Consider the following 15,461-nt stretch of genomic DNA (forward strand, 5'->3'; position numbering starts at 1 on the left):
TGTTAGAGTGAATGAAGTAGCAACATCATATCACAAGTGAAGGCTGCATGCGTGTGGCTGAAACGGGAGGAAAGGCAGACCTGTGAATGAACTTTGATGCAAAGAACAGTTGGGAAATCAGTGATACTAAGTAACAGAGTGGTCCAGTGAAAGGAATGTGACCCACTCGAAAGTCTCTGTGAAATGTACTTTGTTTAAAACAAGAAAGCGAATGAACATTAAAAGTAAAAGGAAAAAGATTAATTCCTAGAGAAGTGAAGAGTGAAGTTTGAGTCAAAGTGGTCCTGCAGTGGTCTGACAAATTTGCCACACACATTCGAAAGTCTTCGACATCGGAAAGGGGTCCGAGCCTGACAGACAGAAACCCGAATTGAAATAAGCTTCAGAAAGGGATCCCCCCTTGCAACTTGTGTTGAACTTTATCTTAGTAGATCTAAGCCCAACAGTGGGAGATCTGAAGAACTGTGTAGTGAAAGGTCGGAGCCTGGCAGAGGGGGTTCTTTATGGGAACATTTTGGGTAAGACATTATTTTAGAATGAAAGAGAAAGCGTCTTGAGCGTGGAAGACCAGACGGGCCTCGATCCACTGATTTTTTTTGTGTTGAAAACCGAACCAGAGTGTGTGATCCTGCCTACAAGGATCACCTTACTCTGTGGGGCCTAATGTGGGGAGGAGAGCTGGTTCTGCCACATTATCATTTGAACACTGATTTTTCCTTTAGTAGACATTTTTCCTTTTCACTCTTTTTGTGCAAGGGATAGGGCAGGCATTAGTTTTTTTTAGCATAGGCCATTTTGATTTGACAGACTACACTAAGACTGCGTTATTTTATTATTCAATGTCCGAGGCGACTCCCATCTCAGTTATAGGGCAGAATAGTTTTTCCAATCCCAACCATTTAAATAAAGTTTTTACAAATTGTACCCATTGTGTCAGTCTCTGCTTGTGATACCGTGCCCCCCCCTACACAAATAAGCAAGCTTCACGCTCTTTCAGTGAAGCACCCTTAACTCTCATTTTATACCTCAAAAGTCACCTTCAGGGTTCCGCCCTCATTCTTTTTTTTTTTAACTTTGTTTATTTTAAATCAAGGCAGGATGACAATTATACAGCAGTTTATAGCATCATTGCAGCATTTTGAGCATGTTATCCCCCACACGCTCCCATGCGCCCTTCCACCCCCCCCCCCCAACCTTCGACCACGGTTCCGTCCAGCTCAGCTGTCTGTCCCGCACCCCAGTCTTTGTGTCTCTTTCGGGGTTTCCCCGATCCCTCAGGGTCCAACGGGCATTAATGGGTTTATAGGTTAGGGCCGGGAATCGCTGGTCGTATTCTAGGACCGGGGCCCAGACATTCTGAAATCTGTGGAGGGTACCTGCCTTTGCCGCTGTGATCTTTTCCGCTACCAGAATTTCCCAGAGCTTCGTCCACCACTGGGCCAAGGAGGGGCCCTCCGGGGCCTTCCAGGCGCGGGCCAGGGTTGTTTTCGCGGCTAGTAAGCATTGGGTCAGCAGTTTTGCTCTGTTGCCGGCCCGTGGGTAGGTCGTGGGGATCGGGGCTCCCAACAGAACGGGCTCCGGTTCTAGCAGGATCGCTGACCCAGTGATTAGTGCGATGGTCTCTAGGCATGTCTTCCAAAATTGTTGAATCCGTGGACAAGTCCACCACATGTGGAAAAAGGAGCCCGGGTGGCCGCACCCCCTCCAGCAATGGTAATCCACTTGGGGGTTCATGTGATGCAGTCGGAGGGGTGGATAGTACCACTGTAGCATGACTTTGTAGGCGCTTTCCCTGTTAGTGATGCAGATAGAAAAGGTGTGCGTCCGAGTCCAGATGTCCACCCAGGTCTGGTCTTCTATCGGGTGACCTAGGTCCGCTTCCCACTGGGCCATGCAGCGTGTTCCTGTGCTCAGGAAAGTCCCCTAAGAACCGCCTGTATAGGGTGGATATTCACCCGCACGCCGGGAGGTCCCCGAGCGTTAGTTCCAGGGCGGTAGGGGGCCGTGTAGCTGCCTGCTGAGTTTGGGGGTGTGTACACCAATGACGTAGTTGAATATAAGTGTACCTGTCCCGTTCCTGGAGTTGAAATTTCTCTTTACATTGTTCAAATGTTAGGGGTGTCCCCTCTCCGTATAGCTGGTCTATAGTTTCAAGGCCGCCATTTATCCAATTTTGGAAGTTCTGGGGGCTCGCACCAGGCGAGAAGGCCAGGTTGAAGAAGATCGGGGATTGAGGGCTCAGGCCCCTTGGAATCCCTTTCCGCTTCAGCGCCCAGTCCCAGGACCTCAGTTGCCAGGAGGAGGGCTCCCTAATGTGCGCGGAGAGAGGGTGGGATGTGTGGCAGGACGCGCAGTGGTAGTGGTGTTCGTGATTGCTCCAGCTCCACCCATCTGGGACGGTTTGTAATTATCTGCCATGTGTGGATCTCTGCTAATTGGGCTGCCACCCTGTAGGCCTGCAGGTCCGGGACTCCCAAGCCTCCCAATTTTGAGCCCCCTAAAAGCGTTTTCAGAGGAATTCTCGCCTTCTTACCTCTCCAGATGAATTTCAACATCTTCCTCTGCAGGTTCCGGAGGGCTGAGGCGGGGATTGCCACTGGGAGGGAGGCGCAGGCATAAAGGAACCTCGGCAGGAGGTTCATCTTTCACGCTGTGATGCGCCCTAGTAGCGAGATCACTTGTGATGTCCAGCGTTTCAGGTCCCCTTCCAATTCCCCGAATAGCCGGGGGAAGTTTGCCTTGCAAGTGTCTTTTGGGTCTGATGGGATATAGACCCCTAAATAAGGGATCACCCTTCTTGCCCATGTGATTGGGCACATTGCAGCCAATGGTTCCCGTTCTCCTGGGGTGAGGCCAATGCTTAGAGCCGTAGATTTAGTGAAGTTCACTGAGAAGCCGGAGACCTCTCCATAGTTAGTTATTTCTTCCAGTACGTGTCGTAGGGATGAGCTGGCTTCTGAAAGCATGAGCAAGACATCAGCGTACAGAGCTATTTTATGTTGTAGAGAGCCGACCATTGGGCCTTTGATCAGATTATTCAGCCTGATTCTTTGGGCAAAGGACTCCATGGTCAGGGCAAAAAGCAGTGGGGACAATGGGCAGCCCTGCCTAGTCCCGCAGGTCAGTGGGATCGGGGCCAAGGGGTGTCCATTGATTCTTAGAAATGTCTTCGGGCCTGCATAGTTAGCTAGTACCATTGATTGAAATATTGAGCCAAAGCCGAAGGCCCCCAAGGTGTTTTTCATAAATGTCCAGTCCACCCTGTCGAAGGCCTTGGTCGCATCCAGAGCCATTGGGACCAATTTCTGGGAGTTTCGGGTGGCAAGGTCCACCAGGTTAAGAGTTCTCCGAATATTATCCCCAGCTGCCCGGTGTAGGATGAAACCAGCCTGGTCTGGCTGGATGATCTCGGGTAGGATGGGACCCAGGCGGTTCGCCAGGATTTTAGAGTAAAGGTTTGCATCAATGTTCAGTAGTACAATTGGCCTGTATGAGGCTAAGTCCCTTGGATCTTTCCCCGGTTTAGGTAGGAGGATGGTGGTCAATTCCTGCATCGAGGGTGTCACAGATCCAGTATCTCTGAAGGAGTTGAAGAGCGTGGCCAGAGGGGGAACCAGTTGGGGCCTAAATAGTTTATAGAACCTAGCCGAGAAACCATCTGGGCCCAGGGCCCATGATTTGAGAGTCTTGATGGCCTCCCCAATCTCTTCTTCTGTGATGGGCGCCTGCAGCTTCTCTCTTATCGTGTCAGAGAGTCGGGGCAGCGCAGCTTTATCTAGGTATTCCATTTGTTGTGGTTGGTTTTGTGGGGTGGCTGTCATGATCTTGGTGAGGTAGTCCACTGCCAATTGTTGCTTTCTGGCCTCTGAGAAATGGATGACTCCGTTGTGGTCACGTAGGCCCGCGATAGTGTTCGTTCGCCTTAGTTTGGCTAATTTGGCCACCAGGAATTTATTTGCCTTGTTGTTCGACGCGTAATAGGATTGCTTGGCCCCAGCCATGAGAAGGGCGGTCGGTTCCGCGTAATGGGCTTCCTATTTCTTTCTGGCTATCCGCAAGACTTTCTGTAGCCTAGGGGACCAGCCATTCCTTTTGAGGACTTGTTCTGCGGCCCTTAGATCTTCTTCCAGGGCTGTCCGGGTTTGTCGCCTATTCCGGTGGTAGGCCGCACCTTGGGCGATCAGGGTGCCTCTGATCACCGCTTTCATGGCATCCCAAGTGTTCGCTACCGAGGTGTCAGAGGCAGGCTTCTCTTCAAAGAAAGTCTTGATGGATTTCGCGATCTTGTCTCTCGTTGCCATCTCATTGAGGATCGGGTTGTATAAAGTCCATCTGCGTGGGCAGTCAGCTTTTGGGTTCTGGACCCGGATTTCCAAGCTTACTGGGGCATGGTCTGATATGGCCTTTGTCCCGATGGTTACTTCCTTGACAAACGCTAGAGTCTGAGGAGAAGTTAGGAGGAGGTCAATCCTTGAGAAGGATCGGTGGACGCCTGAATAAAAGGAGAAGTCCCATTCGGTGGGGTGAAGTACCCGCCAGGCATCAACCACCTCTGACCGAAACATCCTGAGGAGGCTCAGTGCCTGAGAAAAGTTGCTCGGGGTTGCGGGTGCAATCTATCCTTTGTGGGGTCCGGAACACCGTTCGTCTCCTCCGATTATCGTTTGGCCTTCTATGAAGGGTGAGAGGGAGGACCCCAGTGAGTCATAGAAGTGTGATTGCCCAGCGTTGGGGGCGTACACCGAAATAAAAGTATATAGGTCTCCCAGCAAAAGACATTTGACTGCTATATAACGTCCCTCCTAACAAGTTTTAGTCTCCATGATCTGTGGGTTTAGGTCCTTCCGAAAAAGGATTGCAGTGCCCCCTTTTTTAGTTCCTCCGGAGGCGAAGAACTGGAGGGGGTAGCCACGGGAGCGGGGCCGAGCAACGTCTAATGGCAGCAGGTGCGTCTCCTGGAGCATGGCTACCACCGCCTCTTCATCTTTAAGTTTTCGTAGGATTGACTTCCTTTTAGCCGGAGAGTTCAGCCCATTGACATTTAAGGAGAGAAATTTCAGGGTTTGGTGGTCTGCCAGCGGGTCGGGCGTTTTGAATCGAGCAGGGGGAGAGGGGGGGAAACCGAGCAGGGATGGGTCAACTGCCATTCCTAATGCGAATTAGAAGTGTGTCATCCTGCACTTGGGGTTTTAACCTGCGCCCCCAACTGGGGTGCGTAATCATAACTAGCGGGTGGGCCGACATTGTGTGTGTGGGCGCACCCTCGGCCAACTGGGCCAATAAAGGAAATAAGGTTGGTTTCCAAGGATTCAGTGTTGGTTCTATCCTCGGAGTGGGTATGAGCCGTGGTTGTGGCCCGCCGCCACCGTCGAGGAGCTCTATTTATTCGAAAGTGAGCTGGTGGTTCCAAAGCGGGTGTAGGCAATCAAGTTGTGGGCAATGTAGCTTAGATCTCTAAAGAGAGCTCCCTCCCCAGTTATCTCCTCCTGTTGTTTCACTGGATCTTTGACCAAGAAGATCGCCTGGGCTTTGGGGAGGGGGGTGGTTCAGCATCCCCAGGTTTTTCATGATTCGGTGAGGGGGTATCCCTAGGTGAGGTTGGGTGCATGATTCTATTTGCGTCTTCCAAATGGCTGATGGTCGAACAGAGCCTTGGTAAGAGAACTGTAGCGCCGTTGGGAATAACCACCTGTACCGTATCTTTTGGTCTTGGAGAAAGAGTGCTGAGGGGCGGAGCGCCCTCCGTTTCTGTAGAGTGAGCAATGAAAGGTCTTGGTAGATCTGCAGGGAGTTGCCTTGGAACGAGAGGTCATCTCCCGTACGGCTAATCGCTGAAATAGCCTCCTTAGTTGTGAAGAAGTGAACCCTCATGATCACATCTGGGGGGAGGGTCGGAGTCTACTCCCTGACGTGGGCGCAGTCGGTGGGTTCGATCTAACAGCAGTTGGGATTTGTCTAAATCCGGGAGCAGGGCTTGAAAGAAATCCCCCACGTATTCCGCTAGCTTGTTGTCGGGGACCGAGGATGGGACCCCTCAAATTCGAAGATTATTGCAACGCGCCCTGTTTTCGAGGTCCTCTTGTTTGAACTCTAGGATCTCATATTTGCCCTGTAGGACATTGATGGATTGCTGGATTTCTCCGAGGGAGGCGGTGTGGGCTTGTGAGCGTTCCTCGATCTCCCCCAGCCTCTGCTCAACCTCTTTACCCTCTGGTCAGTCTGCTCTACTTTGGATGTGAGTTCGGCTAAGCAGGAGCGGAATTCAAACTTAATGTCCGCCATGAAGGCCACCAGGTCCCCTCTGGTAGCCAGGGCGTCTTTTTCCTCTGTCTGTTTCTGTGGGGTCAGTTTGAGAGGGTCCAGTTTCTTACCTTTGTCCGCCCCTGCGAACATAGTGGGAATGTCTGTGGCTTTACCGCCCTTTGTTTGCCTGGACATGGTAGCTGTATCGGAGGGATTGCAACGAGGCGATCCTGGTGGCAGCCTGGAGGGGCCCAAAAGCGTGAAGGAGGCCTTGTCGGGGAACCCTCTTGGCGGGCCTCTCCGGAGATCGAGTCCTGCGAATGCTTGTGGGTTGACTGATTGAGTGACTGCGTATGTCCCATCGTGGCTGCCGTGAGGAGCCCGAGGTTTCGTAGCTCCGTTACAGGTTGGGTCAGTGAGCTGGTCAAAAGCGTGGCCCAGGGCGCCCCAGGAAGGTTTCGGGGGTAGGAGTTTTTATTAGATTAGGGCTTAGCCGAGGGCGCTCTAGTGTGCTGTGCACTGGAGCAAGCCGGGCTGGCGTCGATGTGCTCCGTGCCTTAGAAGGAGGGGAGGAGCCCCCATTCGGGTGTGTTGTAGTCCTTGGTGAGTGGCTCCAGGGCCCACTCTGTTAAGCGCCGGCGCCACTCATCGGCAGGGGAGCATCTCAGATGCCGGGCGCCCTCGTCGGAACTCCGGGTGTGGGAGGGCTCCCGAAGGCTGCGCAGCGGTGGATGTCGCTGCGGTTCTCTCTCGCGGGCGGCGCAGCCTTCTTCTGGTCCCAGGCAGATTGCTGGCAGCGGATCCGCAGCTGCTCGCGTTCTCAAGAGTCAGTGTATCCAACCTCCCGGCTCTCCGGCAGCTCCTCCCAGCTTGGGCTGTTCTCTACGCTGAGCTTCGCGGGCGTCCGCCATCTTGGATTTCGCGGCCGGCCGCCATCTTGGATTTCGCGGCCGGCCTCGGGTGCAGGGTTTGAGAGTCGAATTCAGGCATAACGCGCGCACGTTATTCAGTCAGCTTGGGCCATGTTGTGCCCGAGTGGTTCCGGTCACCCTAGATGGCGTTGGTGGTCTCGGAGCTAGAGTGGAACCGCATAATATTCGCGGCGGTGGCGGGTCATCCACGGGAGGCTTTAATGGAGCGACCGCATCAGTGGCGCTCCAAGCCACGCCCTCACCGCCCTCATTCTTACCGAAGATAGTCTAACTTTCACCTCACCCAAAAGATTACCAGTTTATCTGCCTCCTCACCTATCCAAGGGGGAAGAGGCTACATCATTTGGACCCTTAGAGGGTCTTTCTACATTTCAAGACAAGTGGAAAGGAGTATAGATGAATTGTTTGTCGCTTATTCTGGTCCCAGAATGAACGTTGTTAGGAAAGATTTCTCTTCTTGCAACTTTCCATCCATAGTTTCTGCAGCATTGGCTCTTTCATAGATTCACATGCTTTGAATATTCCCTGTTGTAAGGCCGGGAATCCTCGGCTACACACTTCCTACTTTTACTAAAAGGAAAAGACGGGTGTGTTTTGTAGTCTATCCCCCTCCTTATGTGTGCTTTTGGTCCCAATCAATGGGACTTCGAGTAGTAAGCTCCTCCCCTACAGGCCATGTTCATTTTCTAACCACATGTTATGCTGAGAGGAGTCCTCACACCTTTCGCCTAGGAGAAAAGCGATCTCTAAAAAATTGAATCATATAAGTCTTTTTCTTTATTTCATCTGGGGAAAAAGATAAGGAGAGTAGATATACAAAATCCATCGTTGGGGCTTGCTCTACCTGTGGCCTGAAGAATGTGCTTGAAGGTGACAAACACTAGCATTTCTGTTAGGCAGGATTGTATGCAGTACCCTTTGGGTGCACTACATTAACCTTGACCTCCTGGCAATATGGACCCAACCTTTGGTACATGTCTGAAGTACACAGGTTGGTAGTGTGGTCGAGCATCCAAGCTTATCTCAAGAGGTGTCAATGTGAGCATTAATGTTGTGACAGGCTTACACAACACATTTATCCAAATAAACACTTAGACTCAAGGTTTCTTGATTAAACAATTGTTAATTTATTTCAGTTGGTTATATAAGTCTTCTTCAGAAAGGGAGCAAAACATGTAACACTTAAATATACTTCAAAACACAATCTTAGTTTCTCTAAATCAGAGGACACCCTTTGGGGATGGCACACGGACACTTCCTACACCCTCAGGTCACTTGGATAGCTAGGACACTGTGGACATTGATTTATCAGTGGTACATTTAGAGCAATACTGAGTTAGGTGTAAAAGATAGAATAGAGGAATAAAACAAAGGTTAACAAATAACTCATAAACAGGCAAGTACTTTTAAACACCTTCCAAAGCACGAAGTCAGAGGTAAAGAGGAGTCTCTAAGGGAGCCAGGACGGCCAATGTTAATTGCACAATGTCAAATGTTTGTAGAAAATAGAACACTTGAAGGGCCACAAGCTGAGAGGCTTGTGAGGGGTAAAGCTTTACCAACTCTGCACGGTAACCAAGACAGGTCTCAACTGAGAAGCAAGTAAGGCTTCAACACAAGAGGTAAGGTCTCTTAGACTTTACAGTACCTCTGGTTAGAAGATATGGTTACAGCTGGCTTCTGTTCCTATATAGCTCTGTAGATCCTGTTGTTCCTGAGCCTCAGTCGTGGGGACAAGAGGGAGGATGTCTGGGGACACCTGCTCTGCAATGTGACGGTCAGCGGCAGCACTTGGCAAACTTCAATTCAGCGGTCCTTGGGTGTTTCAGCTCCTTGCGTCTGACAGCAAATAGCAACACTGTGGTTCTCGGATACCACTTCAGACTTTCCTTGCTTCTGGGGTCCAGCACTCTGTTGAGGTGGCTCAGGCTTGGTCAGTCCTGCATCAGGGGAGTCCAGAGGATCTTCCTAGCGCTCGGGTCTGACTTAAAAGCAACACAAACAATCTGATATTCCTCTCCCTGGCTCTTCGGTTCCAGCAGCAGTGGAAATACAACCAACTTCGAGAGGATGTCCAAACTGGCTTACTGTGGAGCTGAGTGGTCCCACCAATTCAAAGAGAGAAGTTGTCTTTGCAGGGCTTCTCTAGTCGAGGCAAATTTGGAGCTTCAGCACAGCAGCATGGCTTCACCGGACAAACCAACGGTCCAGGAGTTGCAGCAGGCGTCTCTTCCAAGTTCTTCTTCAGATTCCTTCGTCCATTGGTTGACTCTGCCTTCCAAGCCAAAAAAGCCTCACATTTTATGCAGGTTTCTCCCATTCATTCCAGCCTAGTTGTCAATCACACAGCAGGGTGGCGGTCCTTGCCGGACAGCCAGCCGGTCAATCACCTTTGGGTGCATTCCTGTAACCAAGGGGATTAAGCACAGGGAGTTTCGGGCACCTCCCTCACTTCCTGCCCCTGCCAGACATACAGGAGCCAGAGGTGAGTTTCACTTGTGAATCAGGCCAAAGACAAAACGAACAAAGCAATCAAACCTGGTTTGGCGCACAGAGTAAATCTCAGACCTTTCCAACAGAAAATGCCAAAATAAAGAAGACCGGGACCATTTTGACAAAATGAGCACCCATGGGTGCCTTACCGTAGCTGTGAACGCAGCCCACGGTAAAAACACACAATGGTAGTAAAAAGTAAATCACTGCCACCAGCCATTAACTGTAGAAAGGGTAACATAAAAATGTTACATGAGAAACTAGACAAAGAGTATACTAAGTAACCCCTCCAGCACCCTATGGTAAGATAGTGTGTGCTGTGTCTAGAAAGTTACAAATTGTAAGTAAAGTCAATTTCACTTCACTGCTCTTGTGCACTGAAGGTGCTGTGTGATACAATGCAACGATGATGCCTATGGAGTTTGTCAGACTCCAAAGTCAAAAGAAACACAGAGAATACATCACATTATATTTACATGAGAGCTAAAAAGAGCTTGGGGTCTCTAAGGTAGAAGGGAATTAACACATTTTTGAGAATTCTCCCAAACAATTGCATATACTTCCTTTATCCTAATCACTCAATTGAGGAATGTGACATCTGTCAGGGCTGCAGCACCACCACAGGGAAGTTAGACATAACAAACAGTGTGAATGATCAAGTGGGGGCGGGGGGCAGGGGTGTGAAGGGCTAATACTGGGGAAGTGCTCCCCGAATTAAAATCAAGAGGAATAAGACTGATACTCCGAGACGTGGTCCCGGTACCCAAGAAAGGAGGAGAACTGCATTCTAGACCTCAGGGCCTTGAACAAGTTCCTGAGGAAAGAAAAATTCAAGACGGTGACATTCTGAGAGATTCTGCAGGACTGGTTGGTGTCGTTGGATCTGCCGGATGCGTATTTCGACATACCCATACATCCTAGGCACAGGAGATAACTGAGATTCTTCATAGTGTACAGGGGGTATTACCCAAATTGGTCGTTTCAAATTGACCTTTTGGTACAACTGACTGTTTTCGGCTAGTACCATTTGGTTGTTTTGAAACGACCAATTTGGGTAATCACTACCAAACATGGGGAGCAGGGGTATTTGGTAGTGATTACCCAAATTGGTCGCTCCCACCACACATCCACACTGGGGCCCCCGCTGACTTTCAAGACATTGCAATTCGGAGCTTGGCCAGCATGCAAATTAGGCCCTTCATTTCTGTGAGATGTGTAGCACCTCGCTTGCACAGGAATAACCCCAGCAAGCAGGCCTCCTGGGGCCATTAATGCATATCACTACCACACTTGGACACCCTCTTAGCAATCTCAGGCCAAATCCCTGTATCACCGGGCAGGACCAGAACATATGGAAAATAGCCTCCGAGTGTGTGCACCTGGGGCATCCCTGCCTATCTGCGCCCTGGAAACGGGAGACCCTGAATGGGGTCATCTATGCACTATGAGTGACGTATAATTGTTTAAGACTGAATATAAATATTGTGGACTCGCCACACGGGACCTGTGCGCGAGTTATCACTGTTAAACTTTAAAAAGAAAAAGATAGATTTTTTTCCCCAAAGTAGTGGTGTGAGCAGCAGTCCAATCCTGGTCAACCTGGCCACACCTAGGTGAATATTATAGAAACAGTTAGTGGAGTGTGGATGGAATTGCGCTAAACACCATTAGACTATATGACAACAATTAGAGTACAGTATTTTAATGGAATGAAGAACAGCCGACACGTGTTTCGACACTTGCATCGTCTTCAAGGCTGAGTGGCAGAACCACATTCAATCATCATGTTTAAATAAACTCAAAATATAATACAGCAACTTATGTACAAGATTAGAAATAACAAAATTGTAACATAAAATTGAGAAATGATTCAACATAAAAACATAAAAAAATATAAGTAAATAAAGTACATACCAAGTCCGTTAAGAGGAGTGGTACAGCAGTTGTGGGGCAAGATTGGCACAGCATTAAGAGAACAAAAATATAGAAAATGTATATAAGCACAATGGAAATCAATACTGTTTCATCTTCAAGTGGATGTGATGTCCCATTGCACCCTCGCAAGACCACCATGCAGATCACGCACCCAACACCATGCCACATGTATAGGGTGCTAATGCAACATATTATCAAGACAAGAGACTGATCAAAATCCAAAGTCAATCCATTGTAGTGATTAATGCACAGCTGCACCGAACATGAATTCCAAAAAATACCAGAAACCACATTCCGGAAAGGTGTACGCAATGAAGAAAACGCTTACCAAAAAAGATTTGGAAATGACCAGTAAATACAAGAGCCCTGTTGGAAAATTGCCAATAGTAAATTAAAGATCTTCAACCAGAACAAACCTGAGAGCAACTAAGTGACATAATTAAAAATCAATTAGTTCAATAGCAAGGGACTTACCACACTGGGCTTTAAAGGGTGAATACCCGTTGAGAAATATATATCCTTATCCAGTATCAAAAGCCTAATGGCTAGCACGCATATATCGCCTGCAATCAATAGCAAAAAAGTATCAAAGAAAGGAAGACGAAATGATGACAGAAAGCATTCATGAGCACAAGAGAAAATAAAATAGTCACTCACTCGGCAAATCGAGTCGGGTACGAGTAAAGTGAAACAAATCCAGTGGCTACCGTTCTCAGTGAATCTAAATAGAGAAATGCCGTACATGTCACGGGAGTGACGGTGGCTGCGGCGCAACGACATTACGTCGCGTAAGTGACGTATATTGTCAACAATGTGACGTAGGCGCGATTACTGTCCACACGACAACCTGACAAGGCATTAAGATAATCAATGCCAAATTGCGTTCGCCACAATAGTGTGGCTCAATGAGTGGTGATAGTAAATGAGTCCCAAATTAAACAACTGATTCGGCACATTAGCAAAATTAAAGACTCAGAACAGGTCTAGTTAATTGAGGCACAAGCGAACACTACGGCAATACAGCAAAGTTTGCATGTTCAAAGACCGAAGTCAAGGCCAGAAAAGAAGACATTGTACTGCAAACATGTTTACTAGCTCAGTAATTCACACGAATTGGCGGGAGAACAATAAAAAACGGGATTCTCTCAATTTAGCAGCAACCCAAAAATGTGAAATCAAGAATCCTGTGTGGAGGAAATCATGTGTGGTAATCATATCATTGATGTCAGCCCTAAACGCACATAAATGCCGGCAAGCGAAAAGCATGGTGGAGTTGCAAAGATGCAAGTAAGGGGAGCATTAGCATAATTAATGACAGTATCTGAAAATTGATTAGTGGAAGTATTGGCCCACTTATACAACAAAATGTAACAATTAATCAGGCCAGATTCATAGAATGACGTGCATCTCGTGGTCAGAATTTAATCCACGAGAGTAGTAGACAGATGAGTTTGGCTTCCATCTGTCGCACTTTCAACTGAAGATTCCCGCCCCTTTTCCCCTTGTGCGCTCTCATTAATCCAATGAAGCGCAAATCAGATGTCATATCCAGTTGATGTTCAGTCTGCCAATGAACTGCCAGAGGAGATTTGGGTTCACACTGCCTGGTAGCCTGCTCTAGGGACTTTGCCCGAAGGCAGTGACATGATAGTGGACTTCAATTCCTCGACTCTCAGCAGGGCATCTAGAGCTTCAGTCAATTCCCTGTATGGCAGGGTTATCTAAGATGAGGCTTCGTCCAGATCGCTCATGCACCTCTCCGCATCCGGAGAGTACAGGGAACTATAATATCTGAAAAAGGTATCATTGATCTCACTCTGAGCGCGCCAGGTAGCACCGCACTCATTTGTGGCGTGTATCATTTATTTCTTGTCATCACGTCGACATAATCACGCCAATAACCTGCCAGGGTTATCCCCCTCTTGCCTAGCCTGTCCCAATCCATAATGTATTTTTGTTTCAGCCCTGGAAGATCGGAGACCACTGCTCCCGCAAGCATATTACTGTGCTTTGTGGCATCGCTTTCCATTTCTCTTTCAGAGAGAGCATGCAACAAGTCCTTCTGGACACTCCCCATCTTACCAATCGCTGCTCCTCTAACCACAATTTTAAAAGCATCCCACAAGGTACCATTGCTCTTCACACTGCCAGTATTAGTTTCAAAGTAACCCATGTTATAGTCTCTAATATATTCCCTAAAAACCGTGTCCTGCAGTGATTCAGCTCTTAATCACTACATGGGGATTAGCAGTCTGTTCTCCGCCACATAGCCAAGAGCTGCCCGTGGTCTGAAAGGACTCTGGCCTTATACTCCGCCTCAACGATTGCCCAGATTTTTGTTTCCGGTAAACATAGTCAATATGGGTCTGTACTGCGTGGGGTGCAGAATAATGGGAATAACCACGTATTATCCCATGTAAAGATCTCCAGACGTTGGCCAACCAAAGGTACTGCAACAGAACATTCAGGGCCCTACCGGGTGGGCCAGGTTTCCTATGCTTGGTGTCAGAGCTTATGGTGGTATCAAGCATACAATTAAAGTCCTGGCCCCACATCCACAGGCTTTCCCTATAGGGGGACAATCTGGGGTATAAGGAGCTAAAAAAGACAAAAGCATCTTGGTTGGTGCATAAGTACTAATAATACATATTTCTATATTTTCAAGGTATCCGTGAACCAACACCATCCTTCCTTCGTCATGTCTTTTTGTGTGTAGTACCTTAAAGGGTACTGATGGTGCTATCCAGATGAGCACACCTCTAGCACACGCAGAGTAGGTAGAGCCGAAGGTCATCCCCCCCCTCTATTTTTTCCCAATTACCTTTTGCCGCTCAGCAGTGAGGTGCTTTTCCTGTAGCATAGCAACCTCAACCTTATGTCTATGCAGGTAGGCCAGCACTCTGTTCCGTTTGATAAAACTATTGAGGCCCTGCACATTCCATGTGACTTTTCGCACTACGGTAGCCATAAGAAGCAGGTTACATCTGAAGGACCACCACGCCATACCAACCCAACGATGGGCAGCCAGGTCACAAATGAGCCCCGGGTGCAGACTGAGCAATGGGCGGTGCCAGTGCTGCAGTTACCATTAGCAGAGTCAAATTGTCAAAGCTCAGAGGGCACTAAAGGCACATCGCACAGCACAAACAACCCCAAAAAAAATGCACAAAAACAACAGAGAGGAAGGAACAGTCTCTCAAACTATGTTATGTTAACCAGATGTATTAAGCGCACGTACGCCCCAAGGCATCATGGCGCTGGAGAGGTGAGACATACGAGTGATGTCACTGTTTCTAAAATAACATTGTTTTCAGTTTCTAACGAAACGCAAGGTGGTCTAAGGTCCTCCGGAGAGCAAGAGGAAGGTCATTCCAGGCTTTGACGGCACAACCGAGAATGCGCGTCGTCCTCTTCGGGCTAACCTGAACCGGGGAACTGCTACCTGCAGTGCCGATTGAGATCGGAGAGATAGAGTAGGCATGTAGGGACATAATTTGGCTTTCAAGTATTCCGCTCCCATGCCGTAGAAAGCCTGATGTACCATGCACATGGACTTGAACATAATCCTGTCAACAACAGGATGCCAGTGCAATTTCCTGAGCAGGTGAGTCATATGGGCTCCGAAAGGGGGGGGGGGTGCAGAATGGATCTAGCCGCAGCAAATAAAGTGAGTTACAGTAATCCAGTGCGCTTAGAACCAGAGCTGAAACCACCGGAGGCTGACATGCTGTAGGGATGAAAGGGAGAACTCTCTGGAGAACACAGAGTTTGAAGTGAGCGGTTTTTAAACTGCGGCAACTTGCTCCTCCATGGCCAAACTGGCAGTGATCCTCACCCCTAAATTCCTGATCGACAGGA

At 48.7% G+C, this 15,461-nt stretch overlaps 1 protein-coding gene across 2 annotated transcripts in view; it reads left to right on the forward strand.

Moving 5' to 3' along the window:
* KIF5B (kinesin family member 5B) overlaps positions 1 to 15,461 on the forward strand; it is a 1,711,571-nt gene that overhangs the window by 1,460,275 nt on the left and 235,835 nt on the right. The window lies entirely within an intron of this gene.

Source organism: Ambystoma mexicanum, chromosome 2q (genome assembly GCF_040938575.1).
Source record: "Ambystoma mexicanum isolate Mex_15411 chromosome 2q, UKY_AmexF1_1, whole genome shotgun sequence".
Classification (NCBI taxonomy): domain Eukaryota; kingdom Metazoa; phylum Chordata; class Amphibia; order Caudata; family Ambystomatidae; genus Ambystoma; species Ambystoma mexicanum.